Here is a 10,278-nt window from a genome sequence, read left to right as displayed (position 1 = left end):
ATAATTCCTACAAAATAAGTCATGATAAAATATTTTCAATTATAAAATAAACCTTTAAAGATCAACAAAAGAGCATTTTTGTTTACATCTAACTAAACTCAATAATTCAAATAATTAAATTACAACAAAATAACTATGTAACAGGATCTGAAAGTTTTATATTGGTAGCTTGGGATGAAGAGGGACGTTATTGAGTACGTGGCAAGGTGCTTGACTTGTCAACAGGTCAAGGAAGGGCATCAAAGACCAACAAGGCTATTGCAGCCTCTGGATATTCCAGAGTGCAAGTGGGAGGACATCGCCATGGATTTCGTTGTAGGATTTCCCAGGACAGTGGGCCAGCACGATTCAGTCTGGATCATCGTGGATTGGTACACAAAATCAGCTCACTTTCTACCAGTGAGGATGAATTACACGGTTGACCAGTATACAGATCTCTATGTGAAAGAGATAGTTCGCCTTCATGGGACTCCAAGGTCTATCATGCCTGATAGGGACCCTATCTTTACTTCAATGTTTTGGGGAAGTTTATAGAGGGCGATGGGTACACAACTAAAGTTTAGTACAACTTATGATCCTCAGACCAACGGTTAGTCTGAGATGACTATCCAGATATTGGCGGACATGCTAAGAACATGTGTATTGGACTTTGAATATGAGATGTTGTATAGTAGGAAGTGCAGAGCCCATTCACTGGGATGAGATGGGTGAGAGGAAATATTTGGGTCCTGAGGCAGTTCAGAGGATCATTAAGGCTATTGAAAAGATTAGAGCTCGGATGCTCGCTCCTCAGAGCAGACGGAAGAGTTATTCATACCCAAAGCGGAGGATCGTGGAGTTCCACGTGGGAGACTATGTCTCCTTAGGGTTTCACCACTGAGAGGGGTGAAGAGATTTGGGAAGAAGAGCAAGCTAAGCCCTAGGTTTATTTGACCATTTGAGATCTTGGAGAGGTTCGATCAGGTGGCCTTTGGGTTGGCCTTACCCTCTGCACTGTCTAGTGTGGACAACGTATTTCACATTTCCATGCTGAGGAAGTATGTATCAGATGGGACTCATGTATTGAGTTATAAGGATCTGGAACTGCAAACAGATTTTTCCTATGAGGATCAGCCAGTTCAAATTTTAGACAAAAAGGACAAGGTCTTGAGGAACGAGACTATACCTTCAGTTAAGGTATTATGGAGGAACAACATGGTCGGGGAAGCGACCTGGGAGCTGGAGGAAGATATGCAGACTCAGTATCCCGAGCTGTTCAGGTAAAATTTTGAGGATGAAATTTCTGTAAGGAGGGGATAGTTGTAACGTCCCAAATTACCTAATAAGGCTTAGAGCCTTAATTAGGGGGTCGGGAGGGCAAATTATGGAATTATATGTTTATGTGAGATATATTTGTGTGTAATTATGTGATTCTATGAGTTATATGATAATATGGCTAGATATTCATGTTTAGGTGTATTAAATATGTATGTGGGCCCGTTTCTTATTTGAAGGGCAATTTTCGTCATTTGATCTGTTATGGGCATAATTGTATTTTGTGATATATGTGAGAGACCACATTATTATGTGGGTTTATTTGGGTTACTAGGCACGAGACGATCCTAGGGAGCAAGTTAGCGGGAAAGTCACAACAGGACACAATACCCGACTCGGGGTGAGTCAATGGGTATTTTGGGTATCTAGTACGTTACCGGGTTATCGGGTAGCGAGAATAAATATTTGAGGATATATTTGAATTTAGTGAGAATAGGAAGGAATATCAGGGATTTAGATCATTTTTCCCTCGGCAACGTTTTTGGTACCCCGAGCCTCAGGATTTACTTAAGGTTACTTGAACCTTAAGTAAACTACACAAAACACAAAAATATTCTTATCAGCTCTCTCCCAACCGACTCCCTCTCTCTCCTTCATTCTCTTTCAACTTTGGGTGAATTCCTTGAGGAAGCTAAGGATATTATTGGCTAAAAGCTTGGGAAATTTAAGGCTTGGCTCTAGAATTGGATTAGCTATACCTAGGAAATCATCAAACACAGTTGAGGTTATTGCTAGAAACTTTAAGGATCGTTCTTATTATACTTTGCACTCGGGCCTGAGGTAAGAAAACTGCACCCAATACATGGTATATGTGATTACGGCTTGGCCCAATTGTTATTATAATTGTGAATAGGGCTCGACCCCTGAGAATAAATGTGAATTAGGTTATGCTTGAATGCTCTATGTCTGATTAATTGTTTAACGAATGCTTTCCTTGTTGCATAGGTAGGGCTTGGCCCCATTAAGGAACATGGTTATGATTGTGTTTGTGCTTGATTGGTTAAGATACCATGAATTATTTGTATGCATACTTGTATTGTCTAGAGTATGTGTATCTATATCTGTATCAGTATCTGAATGTCTGATTAAAGCCTTGACTTATTAGTCATTGGTGGTAATAGCGTGTTGTGCGCTGGTCGAGAGGCTTTGGCCCAATCAAGAACGTACTATTACGTTGGCCAACCCAATGGTCATTGAAAAACAAAGTGCTTGGCTATCTCTTTGGCTAGTTACTCAGAGCGAAGGGAGAGGGCCCCATGTGGCTCTATGGTCACATCGCTAGGGCATAGGGCCTCGGGTTGAGTCTATGGTCAACTATTCGAGGCAGTGGGCCCCAGAATGATCCAATGATCATTTACTTGTAATTGTATGCATGCATGAGTAGGTTATTACTATTGGGCATGCTAGATAAGTATTTGGAATCTGTACTTACTGTTCATGCACATGTTTAAGTTTTCTTGCTAAGCTTTGGCTCACGAGTGCTATGTGGTGCAGGTAAGGGAAAAAGAGATTAGACTAGCCATGAGTTAGAGAGCTTCGCTGGTGAGGTGTACATATGCGGCTGCTCGTCCACCACGGCCAAGGATATCTCAGAGGAACTAGGGTCGTATCCTTGATTTTGCCACTTAGGTCGGTATTGTACTTTTGACTTGTATATACCCTTTTAAACATCTCCTTGTAATATTTTGGGATCACATGTATGTATTAAACTCTTTAATGAAAAGTCAATGGTTCATTTTACCAAAAATTTTAACCCTAACCCTTGACATTAACCTTAGTTATATGTTTATGACCAAATGACTTTATTAGCAAGTATGACACCATTTAAAGTACACAGTGTAACGGTCCTTGATTAGGAGGACGTTACAATCCCATTGCAAATTCACTCCCCCGACGCGATAGCAACCCAAGTACATCCTCGAGAAACCCATCTAAATACCTTACTAGTTACTCTAGTTTCTCTCTAGTCTAACTAATACAACCCTGGTGGTACCTACCACAATAGCTAGGAATCCCTTAAATGCAAACCGGTCCATTCTTTCAAACTCAAAAGTTAGCATCTTTTCTTATAGTCTATGGTTGTCCCATATTTGGCCAACCAGTTTATACTCATAATCATATCAAAGTCTTCTATAACCTGCTCAATTAATTCCACTGATAACTCACTACTAGAATTGATCTGACCCATCTTCGGGAGATTACCGATTTCCCCAATAGACAATAAAATCCCAACCCCATGATGTAATAATCACATAATCTGCACAATATGTATCTTCCTCTGCTAGATACAAAGAAATACATAATACTAGCACTAATTATCACAGTATAAGAAAAACTATAACTAGAAAGCTGACCTATCGCTATTGAGGGACTAGCCTCAGCCTCAGCCTCTGACTGCGTTAGAGCGAACACTCAAGCTGGAGTCAAGCTGTCCACCCTCTTTACTTCTACCCTCCTCATCCTTGGGCGATCCTTTCTAAGATGCCCAACCACTCCACATAGGAATCATCCTCTCGCTCGACATCCTCCCAGATGGCACCTCCTGCATCGAACACACTCTTGGTAAGTCTTCCATTCCTCACCCCTGCCTTGTTGGACTATCTGAGTGCCTCGGAATCCTTTCTGAAGTCCAAGGGTATTAAACGTGTCTGTAACTTTTCTTTTCTCATCACTAGGGCCTCTGCCCCAGTCAAACCCAGTAAACAGAGGTATCACTATCTGTACATCGTGCCCTACAGTGCTCTCCCTCCATACTTCATTTCATGTGCCCTCAACAACAAAGGTCATCCCTACCACCTGATCATCAGTAGAAATTTCATGTACTGGAGCAATCTTGATGCCATAAGCTATCCCGAAATTCAATCCTCGGATAAATCGCTACTTCCGAGCCACATCTGTTGGCATCGTATTAAAAGAAAATTAGACCAACATATCAAATTTATTAACATACTCTGTCACTGTCATGTTTCCCCTAACCAGATTCATAAATTCATTTGTCTTCGTCGTCCTAACTGCGTCACAATAATATCTCTCATTGAAAATTTGTCTAAATTCTTCCCAGCCCATCGTAGCAACATTTCAAGTCTGGGATACCACTCCCCACCAGGTTCGGGCATCATCTCGTAAAATATACGTGGCACAGGTCACTTTATTGTTGCCTACCACCCCCATATAGATGATGCCCATCCATTGCTCAGCTCTGAATGGATCTAGGCCTCCCTCAAAAGATGGAAGGTGATGTTTTCTGAACCTCTCATATAATAATTCCCATATGTTCTCAACCCCAGATTGAGCCCAAACTGGTGCCACTCCTGGAAAAACAAACGAAGTGGTGTCCTCTGGCATAACCTGCTGTCTCAACCACCTGATCTCTTCCTCCTGCCTATGCAATCTTACTTGCATATCTGTAAACATTTGTTGCCAATTCCAAGGGGCAGGCAGAAGGTTCAGGCCCTGATTATCATTTTCAGTCTCAATATCAACATTATCTGGTCCAATTGGCTGCCTTGGATAAATAACCTCTGAATTTTTCTGCAGCCATTGGCCTATCAGGCATGGTAATCATATCCAGAAGTCGTCCCACGGGCAAAACCAAACAACACAGTACCCACATACCGCAATAGTACTAAAACACATGTCCATATTATTCATGCATCAATTAATAAGCTTTGCTCTTTAACAATATAAATAATATGGTCTCTATTGTAGCATACCGATAAGGTATATATTTATCAATTAAGCAGGCAAGCACCTAATCATACCAATAGTTATCAAACCTTGAGTCGAGCATATCTTTAGCGGCGAGCCCAGCTAGTCTTCCCGAGCCCTCAAGTTTGGGTTCCCGCAACCCAAAACACATTTTCCCACTTTTACCCTATTTGAGCCACAGCACTCAACTAGGCAAAGAGCCCTATGCCCAAAATCCCTGCACACACACCGTGACCCTAAGTTGGTGGCACCTCCTGCCTCGCTGAGTTCATGCGGACCGTGGCGCCCTAAGAACTGTGCCACGACGCGACTCTATGAACTTAGAATTTATGGGTTTTTCCAGCATTTTTTTCCAAACCCAATCTCATCCCAACGGATCCAAACTTGTTCCAATCCCAAAAACAGCCATTTATACAGATATTATGAATACAATCCTAAAACAACCTAATAACACCCAAGAACTCAAAAATCATCACTTGAGCTTCAAAGCTCAAGAACACAAACAACTTGGGGAAATCCTTACCTCTACTAGATGAATTTGAAATCCTAGCTACACCCCTTCACTTCCCAGTCCTATAATTTCTCCTCCAATCTTCTAATCCTTAAGTGCAAAGCTCCAATTTGCTCCTAGCACGAAACCCTTCTAAGAAGGTATCCACAAGAGAGAGAGAGAGAGATGAAAAGGTATGTCATGTAGGTGACTCATAGTGCTCAGCACTTAGTTTTATCTAGCTTAGCCAAATGGTCAAAATACCATTTTTCCCTCAGCCTATAACCATTCACAAGGCATTCCCCAAGGGTAAAATTGTCATTTTGGCCTTATTTCCCATTATCCTCAAATTACACTATCAATTCTCAATTAAATCCATTCAACCGTAATACTCACCAAATAAATTCTCATTACCCAATAAATCCCGGTAATTTACCAAATTACCAAAATACCCCTAATCTCACATCGAGTCGGGTATTAATCTATGTTGTGACTTTACTGCTATCTTGCTCACGACTACAAAGTTGTCAGAAAAAGAAAGAAGATTGCTGATTTTGTTCTTGATAGCCAAGCCTTGAAGGCAATCCAAACTTGTTAGGAGCATCGAAATTCTTATCCGCCAAATGCTTATCCATTAAAGATCAAACTAGTCTAAAAGTGTTGGTGGAGGGACATTTAGGGGGATGGTTTAAGTGGCATTCTTTCAATAGGACTAAATGTTATTGCATTATTTGAGTAAGATAAGATTTTTGTTGCCTACCATGACCCTTGTCTCTCTTCAATAAAGATATGATGGAAACTATCTAAGGAGAAAGAAATCATGTCGACAAGTTCTCCACCTTTACACAATAAAATTTATTTTCAAAGATGTCAAACTCAAATAAATGTATTTAAATAGGAAAGAGCATAAAAATATATGATCCATATTTATAGTTGTTAATTATTATTTCTAAAAATAAATTTTGATTTTTTAAATTTTTGGAAGGTTTACCTGATGAAAAAAGTGTATTTATTATGAAAATATAATATTGAAACTTTTCATTTTTCAAATACATGTCAATTTTTAAATATAGGAAGTATCTCTCATTGGTTGGACACAACATTAATTATGGCAAAAGAAAAATAACTAAATTCGAAATTAATGTAGAAAAAAAATATTTACCTGTTGGTGACTTGCTATACCAAGTCACTATGTTATCAAATCATCATAATTGTTAGTACTCATCTATGAATAGTAACCATTAAGAAGTCGTTTATATATATATATAAATATTAATATTACTATATTTGGTGTTTTTTTTTCCAATAGATGCCTAAGACGAAAACTCATATTTGGACAATCATTAAAAGTTTAAATATGATATAGTGAATAATAAGAACTTATTGGAAAGGGCTTGTTATTGGTATTTGATATAAGATACCAACAAGGTTATGTTTACTCATCCAATCTAAAACAGATGAACAAAAAATCTTAGAAAGACTAACTATCAGAATCCAAACAAGAAAAACAATCTAACTATTGTACAGAGTTGAAAAAAATTATTAGAAACAAGTCACATAAAACAAGATTAATTCAATTATATGAGTAAATTATTCAATGATATTCTTTCTATCTATTTGACGTTTAAGAAAGAAAAACAAAACAAAACAAGCAATCTCATCTTATTACCACTGTATAATTTCAAATCACCATTTGAAGGAGTCCAAATAATAAAATAAACAGTCCAAACATCCCTAATTCTATTATTATACATGTAATAAAAAGGCTTTTCTAAATAAATAAATAAAGCGAAACTCAAATAATAACAAACCTAAAAGGAGACAAAATCAATGATCAATTTTTCTCAGCTGCTTAGAATCCACCAACAAGCATTACATATAAAAGATTTGACTACTATAAATAAGAAAGCCATATAATTATAATTACTAATTTATGGTTTATCAATATATGTCGGTAAAATATTTAATAACTGCATATCAAGCTACAAAATATTTAGTAGTAAAATTGGAAATTAAAATACTTTGCTACTTATAAATTTTTTTGTAGAATAAACAATTCATATATGAAAAATTCTAAGAAGAAAGAATTCGTACTTTTAGCTAGAACTACATAGTAGCAAAATATTGGTTGCTCAAATTCTTCTTTTGCTGCAAATTATTTAGCAGCAAAAAGTTTCAAAATATAGACATTTTTTCTCTTCTTCTCTCATTTTTTCATAGCCTTCTTTTCCAAATCTTTAGATCGTATATGTTAAGTACATCTAGAGACAAGAATTTGTCCTATTTATTCTGTGTCTACACACGTCCTAATACTGAGGATTAGCTTAGAAGATCATGATATAGATCTCAAAGTCTGCTTGCATGGATTGATGTTTATTATTATATACTAAAAGATAGCTAGGACACTTGATAAGTTATAAAAGGTATAAAATCTGGATATATCTTTTGTGTTCATAATTTAATGTATAGATATATATTGATCTTGACTTGGTACTAAAATAAAAAATTTCATAACATCATCTGCTGCACACTCTGATATACACATTTAATATCAACACAAACATGATTTGACGTTGCTCTGGCTGAGAGAGGATCATCAACACAAAGAACTCAGGCGGACAGTGCTTAAAGGGAAATAGAAAAAAAAAAAAAAAAATCCCAAAGCACAAACCAAATGATTTTTTATTTATCAAACATAGTTTTTTTAAAAAAATAAGATAAAATTTCTATAATTTGAAATCTAACTTAAATAAAATAATTTTTAGTTACAAATATATAATTTCAAAGCCTTAATAACGTTGTAACTAATTTTCTTCTCAAATTTGTAATTAATTGAAATAATACTAATTTTCAATTTTAATAATGATCAAATCTAATAATTTGGAAATAATTAAGAAGAAGAAAAAAACAACATTGTTAATGTTTTTATAAAGTAATTTAATTGATGAAACGCTAAAAAAAGTTAATTTTCTTTTAAAAAAATAGATATAAATTGTTGATGTAATTTTTCGCTAATAAGAAATACGAGAAGATTAGACTTAAGAACTTACAAAGCTCAAGTTAAGATCTGTTAAATGCATTTGCTCTCTTGTGCTCACCTAAATAAGTCGACTTACTTGTGTTTCCAAGTAACCTAGTTTGGTGTTGATAGAAGGGTTTCGACAGTACACAGTGTGGTCGCATCCTGGGAAGTGGCTGACAGTGTTAGCCCAAGTGGCGGGCAGTGTCAGGCAGTGCACATCCATTTCCCTAGTGTGAATCTATTATCATGATATTACAAATTGTTAATAGTACGAAGCTGACAATCACTCTCTCCATGCAACCACTACGTTACTAGTGGTATATGTGATTTTAGGTCAGGTCATGCCCACATTCTTTTTGTCTTTACCTGCATGGTCGGGACTACTTCTACAAGTCATGCTAAAGCCTGGGTAGCCATTCTCCTTGAGGAACTCGGAATCTGGCCACTTGGATAAATATCTTAAATGTAAACTTTTGGGATTTAAAGAGCCAGTCAGGTTCCATTTTAACTAGTTCACAAGCAACATCGATCAGTTGCATACTTAGGGACTTAGGCAACTGCATGACGGGCTTCTCGTTGAGGACAAAATCATCCATCTTAGGTGCGACACGTGTTCTAAGATGCACATGTGCCCTCGAGATTGCCTTGCCTTAGAGGTTTTGAAAAAATAAGAATAACTAAAGTAAAAACAAAACATATTATTATTATTATTATTATTATTATTATTATTATTTCAATCAATAAAAAGCAAAATAGCTAATTTTGTTAAATTTTAGGATTTTAATTAATTAAGAGTATGAGTATTTTTTAATTTTAAACCATGAGAGATTCAGGAGCGATCGTCATTAAAATGAGAATGTAGCGTAGGTTTAGAGTATAGGTAGCTAGGTTGTAGATATGTATTATATTGCAATATCACAGGTGTCGGATAATACTTGAGTCTTGGGAAGAAGACATGAATTTGTCTTGTCAGGCCACGCACAGTACAATATTATAGCTGACCTGGTTTGGTCAGGTCCCTCTGGTCTGGTTCTTATTCACTTTTGTTACTGCCAAGAGCCATTTATATTCTTCACACCACCATTTCACAATCATCAGGGGCTAATCTCTTTCTCTTTCTCTTTCTCTTTCTCTTACTGACAACCCAGCACTATACTATACTAGTGGCCGCAAAGCTGAATATCACCAAATATTCACGTTTGGCCGGCTGGCCGTCAGGGATCAGAATTTCGTTCAACACTTACATGCTTTAATCATTATACTAGATTTTTCAAAATATTGATAAGATTTTCCTTTATTTATATTTTATTTTAAAAAAAATATGATAATTATTACAGAATACAACTTTTACATGGCTATAAACGAATTACATAAAAGTTTATTATATGTACGCTCTTCAAATGTATTTATCATTGACCAGTGATATTAAATTCGTAAAAGGTTGTCTGTTAGAGCATCTCCAACCTTATTATGGTGTTGCACTAACACAAAAATTAAAAAATCTTAACACCATATTTTTTTTCTCATTCCAATCACAATACAAAAAATTACACCAAAAAATATATTATTTTTTAATAAAATAAAATATTCTTTTTATTATTTTATTATTTTATCATTTATTTATTCAATTAATCAATTAAGTAAAAATGTCATTATTAATTACATGAAACTTATTTCATATATATTAAAACTTGAAAATTATAATAACACATTACATTTTCCTATTTAAATATTACACTACTAA

Source organism: Humulus lupulus, chromosome 1, assembly GCF_963169125.1.
Source record: "Humulus lupulus chromosome 1, drHumLupu1.1, whole genome shotgun sequence".
NCBI lineage: Eukaryota > Viridiplantae > Streptophyta > Magnoliopsida > Rosales > Cannabaceae > Humulus > Humulus lupulus.
Note: the sequence above shows the minus strand (reverse complement) of the source record.